The following is a 21,715-nucleotide window of genomic DNA, read 5'->3' as shown; positions in this document are numbered from 1 at the left end:
TGTTGTGAAACTTGAAAGGGTTCAGAAAAGATTTACAAGGATGTTGCCAGGGTTGAAGGATTTGAGCTATAGGGAGAGGCTGAACAGGCTAGGGCTGTTTTCCCTGGAGCGTCGGAGGCTGAGGGGTGACCTTATAGACGTTTACATAATTATGAGGGGCATGGATAGGATAAATAGACAAAGTCTTTTCCCTTTGATCGGGGAGTCCAGAACTAGAGGTTTAGGGTGAGAGAGGAAAGGTATAAAAGAGACCTACGGGGCAACGTTTTCACACAGAGGGTGATACGAGTATGGAATGAGCTGCCAGAGGATGTGGTGGAGGCTGGTACAATTGTAACATTTAAGCGGCATTTGGATGTGTATATAAATAGGAAAGGTTTGGAGGGATATGGCTGGGTGCTGGCAGGTGGGACTAGATTGGTTTGGGATATCTGGTCGGCATGGACGGGTCAGACTGAACGGTCTGTTTCCATGCTGTACATCTCTATGATTCTATGTGCTTGCAGAGTACAGGGTAAAGCTGTCACACCCTGCGTGTGAAATCCATCTGTAAATCCTGGTCACAAACTTGGTTATTGGGCATTGCAGATTGATTATAGTCATCACTGTGAAGCAGAAATAATCACAGGCAACTTTAGAAGTAACAGCTGTGGGTCATAATATGCAAGGATAGTGCAAAAATTCCTCGACTTCACAAGAGCAAGGAACTGATTCCTTTCACCTTGAAGTGCAAGTAATCTACAATATGCTGTCATATGCAATGATGCCTTTCTTGGATGATGCGGAGTTGGGAGCACAAAGGCTCAGTACTAATACAGTTTTCACAACATTCCACTATCACTGAGATCTTTCTGCTACTGCATTCATCAGATTATGGTGCAATTTCAAAGTTCTGTATCAGGGTATTCCATTGCCATCCCTGACGAAGAGCACCATGTCCCATAGAATGGAAGATTTTGCTAAACTCTTAGTTTTGAACGGTGTGACTGCTGACTGTTCACATCACTCAGGACCTGTTCTGTTTCATATGTTCCCCACATACAATGTGACTGATGGATTCAGCCACAGCAGGGGTTATCATTGATGTTATGGAATGAAGGTACAGAGAAATGGAAGATTAACAGATGTGATAGGAAGCCAAGGAATGACAGCAACCTCCAGCAGATGTTGAACAGGCTCCACGTGAAGAGATTGCAGCTGAAGGTCCCCTCAGGATCTATATGATGTCGAGGAGGGCCAGAGTCGATGCCATTTCCTACAGATTAGTGAAGTACAGTGTCAGCACAGACTGAGATGTCCCAGGACATTGTCAGTTAGCTATGCCAGGAGCTGAAGTGGGACCTGCAGTCTGAAGAAGCAGGTGCCCATCCTGTCCCAGTGGCTGTCAAGGGCACAGTTAGTTATACATTTTATTTATACATTTATACAACCAGCTTCTTCCAAGCTGCCACTAGGAACCTGTGTGGAAACTCTCAGTCTTTCATCCACAATGCATCAAGGCTCTTACTGATATTATTTGTACACCATTCCATCGACGGGGTCAGTGGTACAGCCCAGGCCATATGATTCTCACACGTGGCTGTTTTCCCCCCACTCCCGGTACAGAGTGGGATACACTGCACACACAGTGTCATATTGACAGGGTCACATCATAATCTTTAGGAAAGGTTTCCATTCCATTAATGTGCAAGTGAGTTGTGATCGTTGGTACCACGTCTTAGACGTTTGCACTCAGATACCCCTAGCAGCTGCGATGATGCTTGGTTCTTGAGAACTCTCATGTTCCTGCTCTTTTGGAGGGTTCAGATGCCTTTACTTGGACAGTTACTGGGCAATGAGAACTACTCTCTGTGACCATGGCTGATGCCTCCATTACATAAACTCTGACAGAGGTGCAGCGTAGATACAGTACATGCCATTCTTCAACCAGTGCCATTGAGGAGCAAACAAAAGGCTTCCTGAAGATGAATGTCTGATGCTAGAATCAGTCTGGAGAGGGCCTTGCAGTACACTGTACTGCACTCCCTACACCTGGAACAGGGAAAGAGAGAATGTGATGGATGCTGAAAAGCTGGGAAATTGGAACGGTATTCCGAGAAGGAGGATGAGGACATTGAGCAGGAGGAATCTTACCTTCTCCAAGATACAGCACAGCAGCGTCAGCTGCAACAAGCCAGACAGAACTTAATTAACACCCAGTTCCAGTAGATGAGTGTTGGGTTCAGTGGTCAGTCATTAGTTGCAAAATTTTTCAAGCTCAAAGAGCAAGCAATCTGCTTCTGTTCTGAGAGGCAAAGGATTGTATTCTGTTGGCTTTTGCTATTGCCAAATACAAGTGAGCAGCTTGAAGCATTTGAAGATGTTCCTATGTGTGATGGTCCTACATTCAACAGTGAGAAGATGCTTGGCCACAACAGGTCCTGGGGAAAAACTAACAGTGACTTAAACAGGGTTGTAAAATGGGATGTTACTAAGAACCAGTAAGCTATGTGGCTAGATGCTTAAATAGTGATAAATATAGGAATGTACACTTGAATGTGAAATGAAATGTCAGCCATGCCACCAACATTCTCTGCGTACATAGCTTAGTGGTTACTGTCCCACATGGTGAAGTGCAACTCCGGGCTACTAACACTCAACCAGGTGCACGCTGGGATTCAAAGAACATGTTGGTGACAGGAATTAGATTTTTAGATTAGATTACATTACAGTGTGGAAACAGGCCCTTCGACCCAACAAGTCCACACCGACCCTCCAAAGCGCAACCCACCCATACCCCTACATTTACCCCCCCTTACCTAACACTACGGGCAATTTAGCATGGCCAATTCACCTGACCTGCACATCTTTGGACTGTGGGAGGAAACCGGAGCACCCGGGGGAAACCCACGCAGACACAGGGAGAACGTGCAAACTCTACACAGTCAGTTGCCTGAGTCGGGAATTGAACCCGGGTCTCCGGCGCTGTGAGGCAGCAGTGCTAACCACTGTGCCACCGTGCCGCCCCTAAATTCTGGGATATTCCTGCAATGGCAAGAACTTCCGCCCATAGTAAGTGGGAGAACAGGGCAAGCGGATCCAAACAGTCATGTTGCAGAATAATAAAGTAAAGATTGGGAAGATAGCATGAGAAAATTTGTTAGGCCTTGCAGGGAGAAACCCTCCATGAAAATCTCCAAAAAATACACTTAGTCAGTTTCTGATGAGATTTCGATCGTTCTCTCCACACCTTCCCTGTCTAGGCGCCTCAGGATCTATTATGTTTCAATCAAGTCACCTCGTAGGCTTCTAAACTTCAGTGAATGGAAGCTGAGCCTGTTTCAACCTTTCCTCAATTTGGTGCTTTTTTTTAAGACTTTCCATCTCCTGAAGAAAGTTCACGTATTCCTAATTTTCTGCTTTTTGAAGTCCATTCCCTTTGTTCAAACCAAAAATGATTTACATTCCTGCGAAAATCCATGAAGCAACCAATAACAAAAAGACGTTTTGATAGTAAGTGGAATTAGGTGTAAATGCACCATGGTTTCTGATGATAGTTGGACCTTCGTGGATCATTTGATCACAGTGAATTTTTTTTCCCAGGAAGTTTTTCATCAATTAAACGGGACAATTTTGATGATTAGGAGGAGACAAAGCAACATAACTGGATAAGAAAATGGAAGATCCAGATTGAATGTAACTGGGAAATATAGGGACAACCGGAGACCATCTGTGCGCCCCCCCCCTCACTGAGCCAATTCTCCCATTCATTGATATTATGGCTGATCTTCAATCGAATGCCTTACATCTGCACTTTACTCATATCCTTAAAATCTATCAATCTCAGTTTAAAATTAACAATTTTTGTATTCATTCCTGGGATGTGAGCACTGGCTGGGCCAGCATTTATTGCCTGTTGCTGTTGAGTAGTTGCAGGTGATAAATTGCCTTCTTGAACTACTGCAATCCATTTGCTCTAGGTAGAAGGAGGCAGTTCGAATATTTTGACCCAGTGGCACTGAGGGAACGACGAAATACTCCCAAGTCTGGATGGTGAGTTGTTTGGAGAGGAACCTGCAGATGGTAGCATTTCTATGTATCTGTTCCTCTGATCTATCTGAGTGGTAATGGCCATGGGTTTGATTGGTGTTGTCTAAGAGGACTTGGTGAATTTCTGCAGAGCATCTTGTAGATAGTACATACTGCTGCTCCCCCTTTATATTCTATTCCTCTGGGACATATAGTCAACCATTCCATAAATCATTCTAATTATTTGTAATTATTTAATTACCTGTTATTTTTACAATAGTATGGCTGAAGCTGTTACTGAAGAATTGTTTGATGTTAACATACTCCAGTATAAATCAACAGGCTGGCAGTGCAGTGGCTGAGGCCAGTTTCCAGCTTGGATCACTTTCTGAACTTGCACTTGTTACCTTCATGTCTGATTTCTCATTAAAAAGTCTCCAGACCTGAATGGAAGTATAGGCTCAGAATTGAGGCCACTAACTCACCAAGGAAACAGTAGAAGAAAGCAGATGAGAAGTGTTTGAAGATTAAAAAGTTACCTTCAAAGTCATATGTCACCAAAAGAAACTTCAAAGTAACATGACAGTTTCAAACCAAAATAAACCTTCCCCTTCATGAACAGTTGGTTATAAATCAATAAGTCACCTGTTGATGAAAGACCCTGTGAAGTGTTACTCTGGAGCAGACTAGAGTCAAAGGTAAAATCATTGATAAATGCAAAAATAATTCAACACCTTCATGTGAAAACTTTGAAATACATTCTTGGAGGCTCTGTTTGATCTGGTTTCTCAGCTAAAGTGGCAGCAGAGATGTTAAAATGACCTGGCCCTCATTCTGGGACAGCAGTTCAAGTTTGTTATTTGTTGCACACCCCAACTGTGCCCTGAGGTGACGTGCTGTATTTACGTTGGGTAATTTGAATTAAACTTTATTCCTTTAAATTACAAAGTGATGATGGAAGACCCAGGTGCAGGTTGAAAACAAAAGACAAGATAGTTTGAAGAGAAAAGTGATAATTAGATGGAGAAATTACATATGATAATGCTATTGAGAGTGTGGTGCTGGAAAAGCACAGCAAGTCAGGCAGCATCCAAGGAGCAGGAGAGTCAACGTTTCAGGCAAAAGCCCTTCATGAGGCAGTCCTCACTTTCATCTATATGATATTGCTGTCTAGTGTATAAGGGATGGAATTTTCAGATTAATAGAATTATACTGTGTAACACTCTTGACTGGCAAAAGGTATAGATAAATTTCTATGAAAGGGGAAGCAGAAATATTGAGCGAATTCGAACAGACTTTTACAGTCTTGCTTTTATTATTCTCCATTGAATCCTGGCATCTGTGAGCAACCTCAGATTAGAGCTGGACCACTAATTCCACCTCAATTTTTCATTTACACTGATGATCTCTTTGCCACTGTATGAAATTAAAAAAGCCATTCACACCGCTTCAGTTCCATAATGTGCACAATGAATTCAATACTCCTGCAGCAAGGTGTTTAAATACAGAGCTAATTTATTTTAAAACATGTTTTGGTTTTTCATATCACACAAATACATGGAAGTTTGGCGACATTATATTTGACAATATCATAAGGCGTGGGCCAGGACTATTTGGAGGCAGTGGGGATCCAATTGTTGGGGATTATAACATGACCCCAGGAGAGCAGGCAGTGGGACTGGGCTGCATTTAATGTACAGTGCTGAATTAAGTAGATCCTGCCAGGGCTGCCAATTAAGAGAATGGTCAGGCCTGGCCCCCCACAGAGCTGCCAGTTCAATAGGTGAGTTAAGCAGCATCACCAGGATGGTTCACTCATGTCCTTTAGGGAAGGCAACTACCATCCTTACCTGGTCTGGCCCACATGTGACTCCATAGCAATGTAGTCGACTCTTAACTGTCCTCTGGGCAATTAGGGATGGGCAATAAATGCCGACTGGCCATCGATGCTCTCATCCCGTGAATGAATAAATAACCAGGAGTGGTGGACATTGATGGGACTGCAGTTGGAGGAAAGGGACACATCAGAAGAACATGAGGGAAAAAATAAGAAGAACAAACAGGAGATGGTCATTCAGGCCCTCATACCAATCTATTAGTCAATAAAACCCAGGGCTGAATTACTTCAACATTATTTTCCTGCACTATCCCAGTTTCCCTGTTTTCTATATATAGAAATCTATCAATTGCAACCTTGGTCAGTCTCAATAACTGAGATTCCCCAAAACTCGAGGAGAGAGAATATTGAAGAGTCACCTCCTTCTGAGTAATAAATTTCCTCATCGCCTTAATCCTAAATACACTACCCTTTATTTCGATACTGTGCTGCTGGTTCTAGATTCCCCAAATAATTTTCAATTGGAGATGCCGGTGTTGGACTGGGGTGTACAAAGTTAAAAATCACTCAACACCAGGTTATAGTCCAACAGGTTTATTTGGCAGCACTAACTTTCGGAGTGACGCTCCTTCAACAGGTGGTTGTGGGGTATAAGATCGAAAGGCACAGAATTGATAGCAAAAGTTTACAGTGTGATGTGACTGAAATTATATATTGAAAAAGACCTGGATTGTTTATTAAGTCTCTCATCTTTTAGAATGACCATGTTGATTTCAGTTCTTTCAAATGTAAACCACAGAACTTTTTTAAAGTTACATTCTCAAGTGAACTTTAACAATTGGTGTCATGTTGGCCCAGATAATGCATTGAAGGTGTGAGGTGCCCTGTGTGTGAGACTGTCTGTGCCCCAATGTTCAGACTGATTCTAATCTAAAAAGTAGATTTACAGAATCTTACATGGATTCATGCAGTTTTCAAGCAAAATAAAATGTAATTCTGCAAGTACAAATTCACCCCACAAACTTATATGTGTGTGTGCACATGGGTGTATGTGTGGGGTCTGGGGGAGTTATGAGTGTCTGTGAGAGAGTGTATGTATGTGTGTGAGTGTGAGTGTAAAGGGGTATAAGTCTGTGAGAGGGTGTGTGTGCGTGTGAGTGTGGGAGAGTGGGAATGTATGTGTGAGCGTATGAGAGAGATCTTGTGTATGAGAGAGGAACTGTGTAAGTGTATGGATCTGTAGGAATGTGTGTGTGTGTGTGTGTGTAGGAGTGTCTGTGTGTATGTTTCTGTGTGTGTGTGTGTTGTGTCTGTGAGTGTGCGTCTGTCTGTGCGCGTGTGCGTGAGCATCTGTCTGTCTGTGCGTGTGTGTGCGCGCGTGCGCATCTGTGTGTGTGTGTGTGTGTGTGCAGTGGGGTCACCTGTAGTGTGACATGAACCCAAGGTCCCTGTTGAGGCTCTGCCCATGGGTACCAAACTTGGCTATCAGCCTCTGCTCAGCCACTTTGCGTTGTTGCCTGTCCCAAAGTCCGCCTTGGAGGATGGTAACCTGAAGGTCCGAGGTGGAAGGTCCCGGACTGCTGAAGTATTGTCCGACTGGGAGGGAACACTTCTGTCTGTTGATTGTTGTGTGGTGTCCATTCATACATTGCCATAGTCTCTGCTAGGTCTCGCCAATGTACCATGCCTCAGGGCAGCCTTGCCTGCAACATATGAGATAGACAATGTTGGCTGAGTCACATGAGTGCCTGACATGTACACGGTGGGAGGTGTCCCCACGTGTAATGATGGTATCCATGTTGACACTCTGACATGTCTTATAGCGTCGACCGTGACAAGGTTGTATGATGTTGTTCTGAAAGCCGGGCCGTTTGCTACGAAGAATGATCTGTTTGAGGTTTGGCGGTTGTCTAAAGGTGAGAAGTGGAGATGTGGGGAAGGTCTTGGCAAGGTGCTCATCCTCATTGATAATGTGTTGCAGGCTGCGAAGAACATGGCGTAGTTTTTCAGCTCCTGAGACGTACTGGATGGCTGTTTTAGTATGTTTTGGGAGGAAGCTGGAGAAGTTTAGCTTCGTGAGGTTATTCGTGAGTTTGCGTAGAGTGAGGCGCTGAGGTCACAGGGATCCGTTGAGGAGCAACCAAAGAAGGAGTCAACTTGGACCCCACCGGAGGGTTGCTGCCCTGAGCTTGACATGTACGCTCAGAAAGTATAAAATGCCAAATTCATCAGTTGCACTCAGAAGGTAGAGCAAAACATCACCCGATCACAATGCAACGCCATCCATGCTCTCAAAACCAATCACAGCATTGTCATCAAACCAGCAGATAATGGAGGAGTTATCGTCATTCAGAATAGAATAGATTACTGCAAGAACAAACAGGAACAATACAGGCAACTACCTGGCGATCCGACCAAAGAGCACACCTATGAACTAAACACATTGATCTGGATTTTGGATCCATTCCTTGAGAGTTCCCTATACGCCGTCATTCCACGTACCTTTTGTGCAGGGTACTTCTACTGCCTTCCAGAGATACACAAAGTCAACACACCAGGACGTCCCTTTATACCAGGCCATGGGACCCTGTGCGAGAACCTTTCTGGCTATGTCGAAACCCATCGTACAGGGGACCCCCAGCTTCTGTCGTGACACTCCAGATTTCGTACAGAAACTCGGCACCCACAGACCAGTCAAATCAGGAACATTCCTCGTCACAATGGACGTTTCCACACTCTACACCAGCATCCTCCACAATGATGGCATCGCGGCAACAGCCTCAGTACTCAACACCAACAACTGCCAATCTCCGAGCACCGTCCTACAACTCATCCACTTTATCCTGGACTACAACATTTTCACCTTTGACAACCAGTTCTTCATCCAGACACATAGAACAGCCATGGGACCAAATGTGCACCCCAATATGCAACATTTTCATGCATAGGTTCGAACAAGACTTCTTCTTTACACAGGACCTCCAACCAACACTACACATCAGGTATATTGACGACATATTTTCTTCCTCTGGACCCATGGCGAGGAGTCACTGAAAAAAGCCACACAGTGATACCAACAAGTTTCATCCCACCATCAAACTCACCATGGACTACTCTCTACTATCTGTCTCATTCTTGAACACATTCATCTCCATCAAGGATGGGCGCCTCAGCATCTCACTCTACCGCAAACCCACAGATAACTTCACGATGCTACACTCCTCCAGCTTCCACCCGAAACATATTAAAATGGCCGGCTCCTATGGACAAGCCCTACACATACACAGGATATGTTCAGATGAGGAGGAACATGACGGGCACCTGGAAGTACTCAAGGATGCCCTCATAAGAACAGGGTATGATGCTCAACTCATCAACCGCCAGTTCCGACGTGCCACAGTGAGAAACCATAATGATCTCCTCAGGAGACAGACACATACTGCAACCAATAGGGTACCCTTCGTTGTTCAGTACTTCCCAGGAGCTGAAAAACTGCGCCATGTTCTATGCAGCCTGCAACACATTATTAATGAGGATGAGCACCTCTCCCACATCTTCACTTCTCACCTTTAAACAACCACCAAACCTCAGAACAACACCATACAACCTTGTCACGGTAGACGCTATAAGACATGTCAGAGTGTCGACATGGATACCACCATTACCCGTGGGGACACCTCCCACCGTGTACATGTCAGGTACTCATGCGACTCAGCCAACGTTGTCTATCTCATACGCTGCAAGGCTGCCCTGAGGCATGGTACATTGGCGAGACCAAGCAGAGACTATGGCAACAGATGAATGGACATCACACAACAATCAACAGACAGAAGTGTTCCCTCCCAGTCGGACAATACTTCAGCAGTCCGGGACATTCCACCTCGGACCTTCAGGTTACCATCCTCCAAGGCGGACTTCGGGACAGGCAACAATGCAAAGTGGCTGAGCAGAGGCTGATAGCCAAGTTCGGTACCCATGGGCACGGCCTCAACCGGGACCTTGGGTTCATGTCACACTACAGGTGACCCCACTGCACGGTGAATTTGTACTTGCAGAATTACATTTTATTTTGCTCAAAAGCTGCATGAATCCATGTAAGATTCTGTAAATCCATTTTTTAGATTAGAATCAGTCTGAACATTACGGCACAGACAGTCTCACACAGGGCACCTCACACCTTCAATGCTATATCTGGGCCGACATGACACCAATTGTTAAAGTTCACTTGAAAATGTAACTTTTAAAAAATTTCTGGGATTTACATATGGAAGAACTGAAACCAACATTTTTTAGATTAGAATCAGTCTGAACATTGGGGCACAGTCTCACACAGGGCACCTCACACCTTCAATGCTATATCTGGGCCGACGTGACACCAATTGTTAAAGTTCACTTGAGAATGTAACTTTTAAACAATTTCTGGGATTTACACATGAAAGAACTGAAACCAACATGGTCATTCTAAAAGATGAGAGACTTAACAAACAATCCAGGTCTTTTTCAATATATAATTTCAGTTACATCACACTGTAAACGTTTGCTATAAATTATGTGCCTTACGACCTTATACTCCACAACTACCTGATGAAGGAGCAGTGCTCCAAAAGTTAGTGCTTCCAAATAAACCTGTTGGACTATAATCTGGTGCGATGTTTAACCAAATAATTTTGTTTGTTTGATTGAAATTACTCTCTCATTCTTCTAAATTCCAAAGAATAAAGGCCCAGTTTGTTAAAGCTTTCCTCTAAGAGCAACGCTTCTCATGATTATGATGCATTCCCTCGATGGCAAGTATATATTTCTATAGGTAAGGAGACCGATACTACACACAATTCTCCAGGTATGGTCTCATCAATGTTCTATACAATTGTAGTTGACATCTTCACACCTATACTCCAATCATCTTGTAATGAAGGCCAACAACCATTAGCTTAATTGGTTACTGTACATGCATATTAAGTTTCAGTGTCATTAACAATGACACGCAAGTCCCTTTGAAGTTCAATACTTCTTGGCCTCTAACCCTTTAAGAAATATTCTGTAGCTACATTGTGCATTGATGTACTCCTGATCAATGGATGGCCTTCTCCAAAGACAGGGAAATGGAATATGGGGACCTCGGGGTCATCAAGAAAGTCTGGTGTGAGAGGTAGCCAAGAAAATGCTTCAAAGGAATTTTGAAAGAAATAATAAACATGGCAGAAATCACCATGCTTGCTGGGAGTTTACAGTTAATGACAGGATGCGAAATATGGCAAAAGTAATGGCAGTATATGTCATCTACAAGATGACTGCAGAAATTCACTAAGGCTGTTTAGATAGCAATCCTCAAACCATGACCAATTCCATCCACAAGGGAGGTGCACCATCTGCAGGTTTCCCTCCCCATCCTTACTGGACAATATATCGCCGTTCCCTCACTATCTTTGGGTCAAATTCCTGGAACTCCCTTCCTAATGATATTGGGGGTCTAGCTACAGCAAATGGACTGCAGGACTCGAGAAGACAGCTCACTACCACCTTTTCAGGAACAACTAGGAGTGGGCAATAAATGCTTGCACATCCCATGAATAGTTAAAAAAAAAACCTCAAAGTGATTAGAGGGGTGTCAAAACAAAACACAATGTGAGGCCAAAGAAACAGACAATGTTTTATTGGTGCTTTGAGATTTGATTTCCTCCAGTGTGGAAACAGGCCATTTGGTCCAACAAGTCCACACCCACCCTCCAACGAGTAACCCACCCAGACACATTCCCCTACCCTATTACTCTAAATTTACCCCTGACTAATGCACCTAACACTATGGGCAATTTACCATGGCCAATTCACCTGATCTGCACATCTTTGGACCATGGGAGGAAACCGGAGCACCCAGAGGAAACCCAAGGAGACACAGGGAGAATGTGCAAACTCCACACAGACAGTCACCCGAGGGTAGAATTGAACCCAGGTCCCTGGTGCTGCAGGGAGACCTGAAATCTCAATGAAGTTTGAAGAGACACCTTCAACAGCGGCACAGACTCAATCTGATCCAAACCTAAAATTAATGGCTGAACAACCCTACTGCACTCAACAAAGGGACTGTGATGGGTGATGGTTATACTGAGCCAGATTTTACAGTGTTCGTGATGCAAAAGCCTCAGCATCCTTTATCATTGTGCCACTGAAACTTAAGAAATTATGACAGGAATATGGAGATGAAAATGCACACTTGATGTCTGCCAGCCTCAGATGTAACTTTAAAATCTAGTACCATGACTGGGACTGGATTTGTACTATAGTGTAGAGAAGTATTTTCCATTAAACATGTTTTGTATGGATTTAATATAAAGCTAGTCCACACCACAAGAAACATGTTTTTCTTTTAAAAAATACAGTAATATTAGGAGCATATCAGAAGTTTGTTCAATTCCATCAATCCCATAATTTTCCAAAATCATGTACAATGATAAATACAATAGTGAGCCTAAATATTTCTATCCCTGCACGATCTGTTACCTAAGCAACAAGGTCAGAGTGCAACTAGGTGGAAATGCAAGCTGCACAATGAGTCCATTTAAATATGCTGACCCTGAAAATGTTCTACAATTTCTGTTGAATTTCATAGCTGTACAAGACTTTTGCAGATTGTCATCAGTCACTACATTAATTGTCTCCTTTGCTGCTAATAACAACCATGAAATGCTCTTTTAAACACAGGTCCAACCATCAGTATCCCACATAAACATCACAAAGTCAAAAAGTATTATGATTCAGGTTAATACAAAAGTATGTTTACATGACTATTTTATTAGCTTTCTGAACACTTTTGTCTGCATACTGCATATTGATCATGCAGTCTAAGAGAATTGAGCAGAATGAATATACTGACATGAAATAATAAAATAACTGAGTAAATGAATCTACTTACTGATGTTAATTAAGCTTCCTCATAAAAATTAAGCTCAGAAATGTCTCCAAGCCACCATGATCCCTTGATTAGGTAATAAAAAGGACAAAAGCATTCAAATTTACATTAAGGCTAAACCAACTGTTCTGACTGAACTTTTCCAACTTCATTTTCTACTCAAATTATCTAATTCACAAATTCTGTCAGTGAATTGCACCTCCTGATGAGAAAACAGTCTAATAATTAATTCTGTCCATGGTAGATTTACACTCTGTCTTCATTCTTACTTAACAGAAAGTATGACTTGAAAATCTTCCTTCTTGAGAGTTGAGACTAAGCCAATTAAATCACAATTAGCTGAGTTACAGAAGCAAATACTCTGGCCACAAAAATCAATAGAGGCTATTTTCTCACTGCTAGGGGTTCCCTTTTGACTGCAAAGTGGTTCCTTTCCAGTGCTGACTGTGCTGGGTGCCATTTTGGAGAATGTGGCCTATCGCACACGGAGATCATTAGCCAGGCACATGCAGGGTAGGCAGATTGTGACATCAATCACCACTGCAACTGTGGAGCTCAACAAAGCAGCGAGCACCTTGCATTGACCTCACAGAACTGCTCACATGTTCGGAAGCTTGAAGAAATCTTGAGCAGCACTATTTCAAGGGATCATCAACAACTTGCATATACATAATTAATGCAAAGCTGGAAGAAATCTTCACACCATCGAAGGATTGTTTTTAGCTAGTTACTGATTGATATTTACTGACAGTTACCACAGAAGGGTTTTTTTTATCGTCAGCAGCATTTTAAAAGTTGCCACATGCAAAATGGGTTTTTGCTGTCTTCAAGGATTCCAGGCATACCCCGTCACTCTGAGATATAGGCATCCTAAAGAACACATAGAAAATAGAAACAGAAGAGGACCATACAGCCCATTGAACCTCCTCTGCCATTCAATATGATCATGACTGATTATCCAACTCAGAGCCCTGCTCCACTTTTGCAGCATACCCTTTGATTATCCCTTGGGCTGACGAACTATATCTATCTCCTTCTTGAAGCCAGCAATGTTTTGGCCTCAACTGGTTTCTTTGGCTAAGAATGCCACAGATTCATCACTCTCTGGGCAAAAAGATTTCTCTTATTTCAGTTCTAAGTCACCTACTTTGCACTATTCTGCAGTAGTATTCATTATCTTTGGACCACAGCAGGACACTGAGAATGATTCAAAACAGCTTAGAATAGGAATATCTGTTGGATCGAGAGGATCAGGACAGAAAGAAAAGCTCTCTGCTGGAGGCCATGTTCAGGAAGCAATTAGCTTGCCTGAATTTTGATATGTCACACATCTCTGATTCAGTAAGAAGGCTTTCACTAACATTTTTCACCTTCCACAGCCATGAATATAGCCACTGAACAGGGTGCAGATGCAATTGCTAGTGGCTGTGCTGATGAGTACTGTGATGTTAACTGTATGGTATATATTTATTGCAAGTTTGGGTTTGATTTTTCAGTTATTAAGCTGTGGGTATTTTGTGCACCTGAAGTTAACATCTGTAAGAATTTCTGTAGCCTTGATGATTAATTTTGAAACAATGTTTGAGACCAGTCTTCAGAATGAATGAGTTTGTGTGCATCATAACTTCTTTTTATCTTAAATTGTTTAGTGGCCCAGCAGGGTAAATAATGGAGTTGCAAGTTTGTTAGAGACTTTGATTAGATTAGATTAGATTAGATTAGATTAGATTAGATTAGATTAGATTAGATTAGATTACTTACAGTGTGGAAACAGGCCCTTCGGTCTGTTCTGGAACTAGTTCTTTTACATTTAGAGAAAACCCCCATAGCATAGGGAGGGAGATGTTTGGTTTCAGTTTTACCTTGAGTCTTCAACAGTCCTGTGAAGTCTTTGGAAGGGGATGGCTGTATAGACCAGTGTTCCTAAGAAGGGAAGGATATATAATAAACTAGATTACATTAGATTGAAGAGTTAGTGTTAGTTCCAGACTAGAAGTGTTTGGATGAAACCATGAAGATGTTCAAGTTGAGCATACTTAAGGTCAGGTGTATGATAGCTTCAGGTTGAAGCTGTCTATGTGTCAGTCTAAAAGTTTGAGTAACAAATAACTAACACAAACTGAAGCATTAGATATGGGGCCACTGGTGTGAGTATTGTGTGGGCAGTGTTTTTGGGTACTGTACCTGGAATGCATTTTGGGTTCTATAAAAAAGCTATCTTTTGCCCTTTCAACTTATAAAAGTGTATTTTCAGGTTAATGGGATTATACTTTTACTGCATGTTGAGAAATATTTGAATTTTGATCATAATCAGATGGTTTGATTTATTCTATTTTTTCCTCATTTCTTTTGTTCAGTAAATTTCTATTTTACTGTTAAAGCAAAATCTGCAGCATTATGTGTTTATGTTTATCTGAAAGACCACTGTTAAAATCAACACAAATCAAAATATGATCTATCTGCCAGTTTTATGTCTGGAATCTGACTTATCAGTTGGGTTCATAACACTGATGATGTACTTTAACAGTCCAGGCTCCTTTCAGACTGCAACATTTGCAACACCTCCCAGTTTGCCATCCACAGTTGGTCATGATTTGGAGACACCGGTGTTGGACTAGGGTGTACAAAGTTAAAAATCACACAACACCAGATAATAGTCCAAAAGGTTTAATTTGAAGCACTAGCTTTCGGAGCGCTGCTCCTTCATCAGGTGGTAGTGGAGTCCACAACCACCTGATGAAGGAGAAGGGCTCCAAAAGCTGGTGCTTCCAAATAAATCTGTTGGACTATTATTTGATGTTGTGTGATTTTTAACTTTATCCACTGTTGGATAAGGGTAATCGGATAGGGGATAAGATAATTAAGGCCTTGTGTTCTAGACAGGCACGCATTTAATTTAGATTTTTTTAGATTACTTACAGTGTGGAAACAGGCCCTTCGGCCCAACAAGTCCACACCGGCCCGCCGAAGCGCAACCCACCCATACCCCTACATTTACCCCTTACCTAACACTACGGGCAATTTAGCATGGCCAATTCACCTGACCTGCACATTTTTGGACTGTGGGAGGAAACCAGAGCACCCAGAGGAAACCCACGCAGACACGGGGAGAACGTGCAAATTCCACACAGTCAGTCATCTGAGGCGGGAATTGAACCCGGGTCTCCGGCGCTGTGAGGCAGCAGTGCTAACCACTGTGCCACCGTGCCGCCCACAAAGATTAAGGACACACCAGGAAGAGTCAGACACCCCAGATGGGACATGAACCCACAATCCCTAGCTTAGGAGGCCAATGCCTTATCCATTAGGCCACTGGATTCACTCCAGCCAAAGTGTAGAAGGCAGAGTAGCATGTGGTTTCAGAAGTACTTATTACAGGGACCCCATGTGCAGGGTACCATTCAGTGTATGTACTTCATTTTGCAGGCTCATGTCAATTCTGAGATGTAAGGAGATTCCACTTACTCAACATCTGGTGACCTTACACAGCAGAACATGTGAATCAAAGTGTGGTATGATGGTAGCAGTCATGATGCCCACATTTTGTATTAGGTTGCTGTGTCCACTGCATTTGAGCAACAAGGGTAAACTTGCTGGGAAACAGAGACTAAATATGTGGCTCTTGACTTCAGCACAGAATCCGTGAATGCATGGGCAACATGCATAAAATGAAAATGGTGCTGCTACATGAAATGAGATTGAGAAGATCACTAAGGTGCTGACACCTTGCAGCATTCATCAGAATGTGTGTCAGAGTTTGTTGTGGTCTGTTACATGCTGCACAATCTCACCACCATTAGAGTATAGCCAGCTATGTAAGGTGGCCAGCTGATGTGGAGGAGGAAGAAGTCAAGAGCTTTCCAGTAGAGAGTCTTTCTGGCCTTGTTTTCTGTGATTGACTCATCCAACAACAATTCTGGTTCTCCATTTACAAGCATCCCGCACCTTGCCTTTCCTCTGTCATTGGGCATTACAGCATTCACTTTGATCACAATGCAGTATGTGAAAGCCATCACAAAACAAGCATTCCAATTCTGATTTAAAAGCCAAACATTGTTATATTGTCCACAAATTGGTTACAACTGGGCACTCTCTTATATCTGTCTTGTGCATTGGATGATCCTCAAGCCATTCTACACATGCAACTCTGCACAAAGGCTGCTGTCTGGCAGCGGGGAGACTAAAGATTGCCAATGAAGGGTCATCTGAGATTACAAGGCCCACTTTGGAACTGGACCACCTCAACATGGGTGAGGGCAGTCTCACCTGGCTGACTGACAATTTGTGGAGCAGCAAAAGTGAGGATAATTGACTGATTGATGATGATTGCTGTCATCCTCAATCTTCTACACCTTGATACTGCAGCCACACCATTGGGGTGATGCCTCAACAACACTAATAGAGTGTTGGCGGATAGATTATTGGACAGCCATGGCACCCTTAATGTTCTGTTGTAGACCAGAATCCACAGCCATGATGTCAGCAGCCTGAGACATCTTTGCGACCAACTGAGTGTACAAGAATTCCAAGCAAGTGTGGCAACAAAGATGCTTCCTCTGTTCAGAATCAAAAGTCAATGTTATGTTACCCATAATAGCCTCTGACCTGCCCTTGTAGAACCTGTACTTATACGTCAGGTCCAGTTGAATTTATGATCAATTTTAACCCCCATCAATTTTAATGATAGTGGAGGATTCAATGATTATAATACCCTTTGAATGTCAAGGGGAATGAATAGATTGTCTCTAATTGGACAAGGCCACTGCCTGGCATTTGTGTGGTGTTAATGTTACTTGCCACTTGACAGCCCAAGCCTGGATATTTTCTGGATCTTGTTGCATTTGAACATGGTTCAGTATCTGAGGAGTCGCGAATGATGCTGAACATTGTGCAATCATCAGCAAACATCCCCACTTCTAATTTTATGGATGGAGGGATGGTCATTAGATTACTTACAGTGTGGAAACAGGCTCTTCAGCTCAACGAGTCCACACCAACCCTCCGAAGAGCAACCCACTCAGAACCATTCCCCCACATTTACCCCTTCACCTAACACTATGGGCAATTTAGCATGGCCAATTCACCATTGATGAAGCAGCTGGAGATGGTTGGACCCAGGACATTATCCTGAGGAACTCCTGCAGAGATGTCCTGGAGCTGAGATAACTGCGCACCAATAACTACAACCATCTTCCTATATGCAGGTATGACTCCAAAAGGTAGAGATTTTGTCACATAGTACCCATCGATTCCAGTATTGCTTGGGCTCCTTGATGCCACATTCAGTTCAGTGCAACCGAGGTGTCAAGGGTCATCACTCTCACTTCACCTCTGGAAGTCAACAATTTATTCATGTTTGAGCCAAGAGTTGTGTGTTCACTGCAATTTACACAAAAACTTACAGTTTAATTCTTGGGAGTGACATGACTAGCATGAAAGAATTCAATAAATAATCAAAGGATGAAAGATGCTTAATGTTTGTCACAGGTATTCACATGGAGTAAGTCTACTGAAACCAATAAGAACAAAGGAAGAGAAATCCATTTATTTTGAATTTCTAATTCTTCTGAAATGTGCAGTCAATGAACAATGGTCACATTAGCATGACAATATTATTGAATTGGGACAATACTGTACATTCTGAGCATTCATGTAAGATTATATGATAATATTAAGAAGACAGCACCATGGAATATTAACGTGAAGACAAACTCCATTAATGTAACGGGTGTTTCAACGCACATTTGCCTCATTATTTTAACTTAATGAGGCTCACACAAACCCAGCAATGAATTATTGCAAATACAATGACACAACAAACTGAACATCATGAACATATTCAACATATAAATATAAAAATGATAGTCTGGATTGAATTAGAACATATCACCTTGTTGATATACTGAGTATCGGCCTGACACGATTTTTTTTAACAGAAGAACAAAACATCAGTCATACAAATTTAGCTATTACAGGATTTAGAATTTCATTGCTAAGGACGATTTGCCAGCTTCAAAGAGAATGAAGTAATTAAGAAGAAGACAGTCAAATCCCTTTGAAGTATGTAATTTAAAACTGGAAGCGCAGAACAAAGAGCTTTTCTTATTTAGCACCCAACAGCTCATTTCTTTACAATACATAAAAGCTCAGAAAGAAAATTCTTCTCAATTTGTAACTTAACTCAAAGGTTACTGCTTGCCCTGACTGAGTATTGACAACTCATTAGCACTTTGTAGCAGATTAACAATCTGGCGACATCTTTGAAGTAGGTGGTTTCCATTGTTACAGTTTCTTTGGCTTTGGGATATATAGAATAAAATGGCAAGAGTTCGGTCTTCAATGTACTCTGTCAGACAGGGCACAAAATTCCATTCAGACTTTGTGGCATAATCACAACAGGCCTCTCCACTGAGATTGCTGATTTTGGCAACTAGAACCATCATTTGAGAATTTCCAATTTTCCGGCCTATTTTTTCAACTATTTACCAAGTCATTGAGCTAAGCTTTGCTATTGAACAACACTTTAATATCTTATTAGATGGGAGATAATGTAAAATGCACAATGATCTTAATTAATATGGCAACTGACTTGATCTTCTCAACACTGGATCTAATAGAAAGCCTTTTTTAAAACTTGTTTATAAAGATTCAGCCAATATCTCTCAAATGGAAAATTACTCAGTATATTAAAGGAGATATTTTTTAACTTTACTTCACATTAGCTCATAAACAAGAATGAGGAAGACAGTGGATCCAAATGCACTTCACATTTCACAAACATGATTCTTGGGTTCAGAAAGCTCATTCCTAAAGGCAACATTCCTAAAACTAACTTGCCTCATCAAATGCCATAGTGCACTTGCTGCTCCAAATTTGGCTTCTCAGTGTCTCTTCTATCTCAACAAGGCCTGTTATGCATTCCAAATTATATTTTTGTGGTCATCTGACTACCTCAAATAAAACAGATCTGTTAACTAGGGCATCATTTCCATTACAGTCACAATGTATAATTTCACACAGTGGATGATTCCCTCCTTAAACTCTTTTAATCTGATAAATATGTGTTGACCTATTACAATACTAGAGGATCTCCTGTAATCTTGTTCACATGCAGCTAGAGAGGAGATGGCTTTGCAGTTGAACTAGAGTACTTATACGCTCCAATGCTTATGGTATCTGTTTAGTTCCTTTGAACCACTTGACAGATAACACCAGATGGTTAGCCCAGAGCAAGCAGAGTGCCAAGGGAAATGCTACATTCATGCATACATTCCACAGGCACAACATTATCAATAAAATATGACAAAGTGGCTCAGATTCTGTTGGAACCTTTCGGGTGCATGATAAAACAGCCAAAGCAGCTTGATTTATGCTCTTCTCGTCTTCAGAGTGTAAACTTGTGTTTTATTCTTTTATTGATCTATTTGCTTGTGTGAAGGAGTACAAGTTAATTAGGCTTGTTAAGCTGAGTAGAAGATATCTGGTGAGTGAAGTGAAAGTGGATGTAAAATGCTGGAATTGGTCTCAGACAATTGCCTAAATCAATGGTTCAGAGCTGCAACATGTTATATGAATTTTAAAGGTTATTAAGCATTCATCCTTGATCTACTGTTAAGCTTATTCTGGCAACACACAAACAATCACAACTGACATTTTAAAAACAAAATAAGGTGTAATGGCTGCAGAAACCTTGGACCATAGAATTATACATTTTGCAACTCTTTGTTCACATGTTTGAAGTCTTTTTAAATTTTACAAATTTGTATGTACGCTGGGACAAGACAGCATTACCACTCTTGATTGCCCATTCACTCCCTATTCTTTGCACTGCTTCACTAGACCAAAACAAATATCTAAATGTTCTACTATTGCATAGCATAATAATAAAGCACTTAATTGAAAGAACCACACTTAAATTCAGAGAATACATTTGTACCTGTTTGTTTCCAACGTGCTTTATTTGGAATTCATGCTTTAAGGCAACAGATTCTATTTTCTCATGTATTTTCAATTCTGAAAAGTTAGTTTTATTGCAATCAGGTTTATTGCAACTCCTGCATTTATGTTTTAACAAGACTTGTCACCTTTGATCCCCAGACTTTTACCCTGTAATCTGATTGGGATCGGTGGCCAATGTGTTGAGAATTTGGCTTGACCTGGTTTCTGTTAGCTTGAATGTGTGTTGGTGCTGCATGAGTGAGGGAGGAAGGAAGTCACATTTCAAGATGGTTCAACAGCAAATGAGCTGTGACTTGTGGGAAAGTGGATGCTTTGGAAGTAATTGAAGATTCAAAAGCTTTTCACACAGAGGCACAGCATTTCTAATTCTCAGAAAAGTGAGCAACTTGAAAAACTGGAAAAGGAATGAGTACTGTGACGAGCAAGCAAAAGCCTGAAAATAAAATAACTGATCTTACTGAAGTAACACTTAGGTACAAAAGTGCAATCCTTCCAGACCAGTGTCTGTTGAAAGCCAAAGTTAATGAGCTCACAGCACTCAGTGTTGAAAGTTCTGAAATATTAAATAGATTCTTCTGGTGCCACAAAAAATGATCCACAATCCTGTTCACAAAACACTGTGCCATGATAATGTACAGTCACACGTCTACTCCTGAAAGCAAAAAGTACACAATCAGTTTTCGAGATGATATACTGTATTTTTTTTATGCCATTTATTGTACGACTTTAGGCCAATGGACATCAAACCAGCATTGATTTTTGTTGCTTCCTGAGCAGTTGCAATTAAGTGGATTTGTCTGTAAACCAATCCTTGTAACGAAGCTGTAAAGACATTCTAGTTTGATGATACTCATTTGGGAACAGGTTAACAACCATGAGGTTTGTTAGTGATAAATCCCATCAGAAATCAGAGAGAGTTTCATTCGAGAGCTATTCTTGTATTGTCAATAATGCAGAGAAACTTCACATTATTTAAAAAGACATACAAGATAGTTTATGTCATA

This window comes from Chiloscyllium plagiosum, chromosome 25, assembly GCF_004010195.1.
Source record: "Chiloscyllium plagiosum isolate BGI_BamShark_2017 chromosome 25, ASM401019v2, whole genome shotgun sequence".
NCBI lineage: Eukaryota > Metazoa > Chordata > Chondrichthyes > Orectolobiformes > Hemiscylliidae > Chiloscyllium > Chiloscyllium plagiosum.
Note: the sequence above shows the minus strand (reverse complement) of the source record.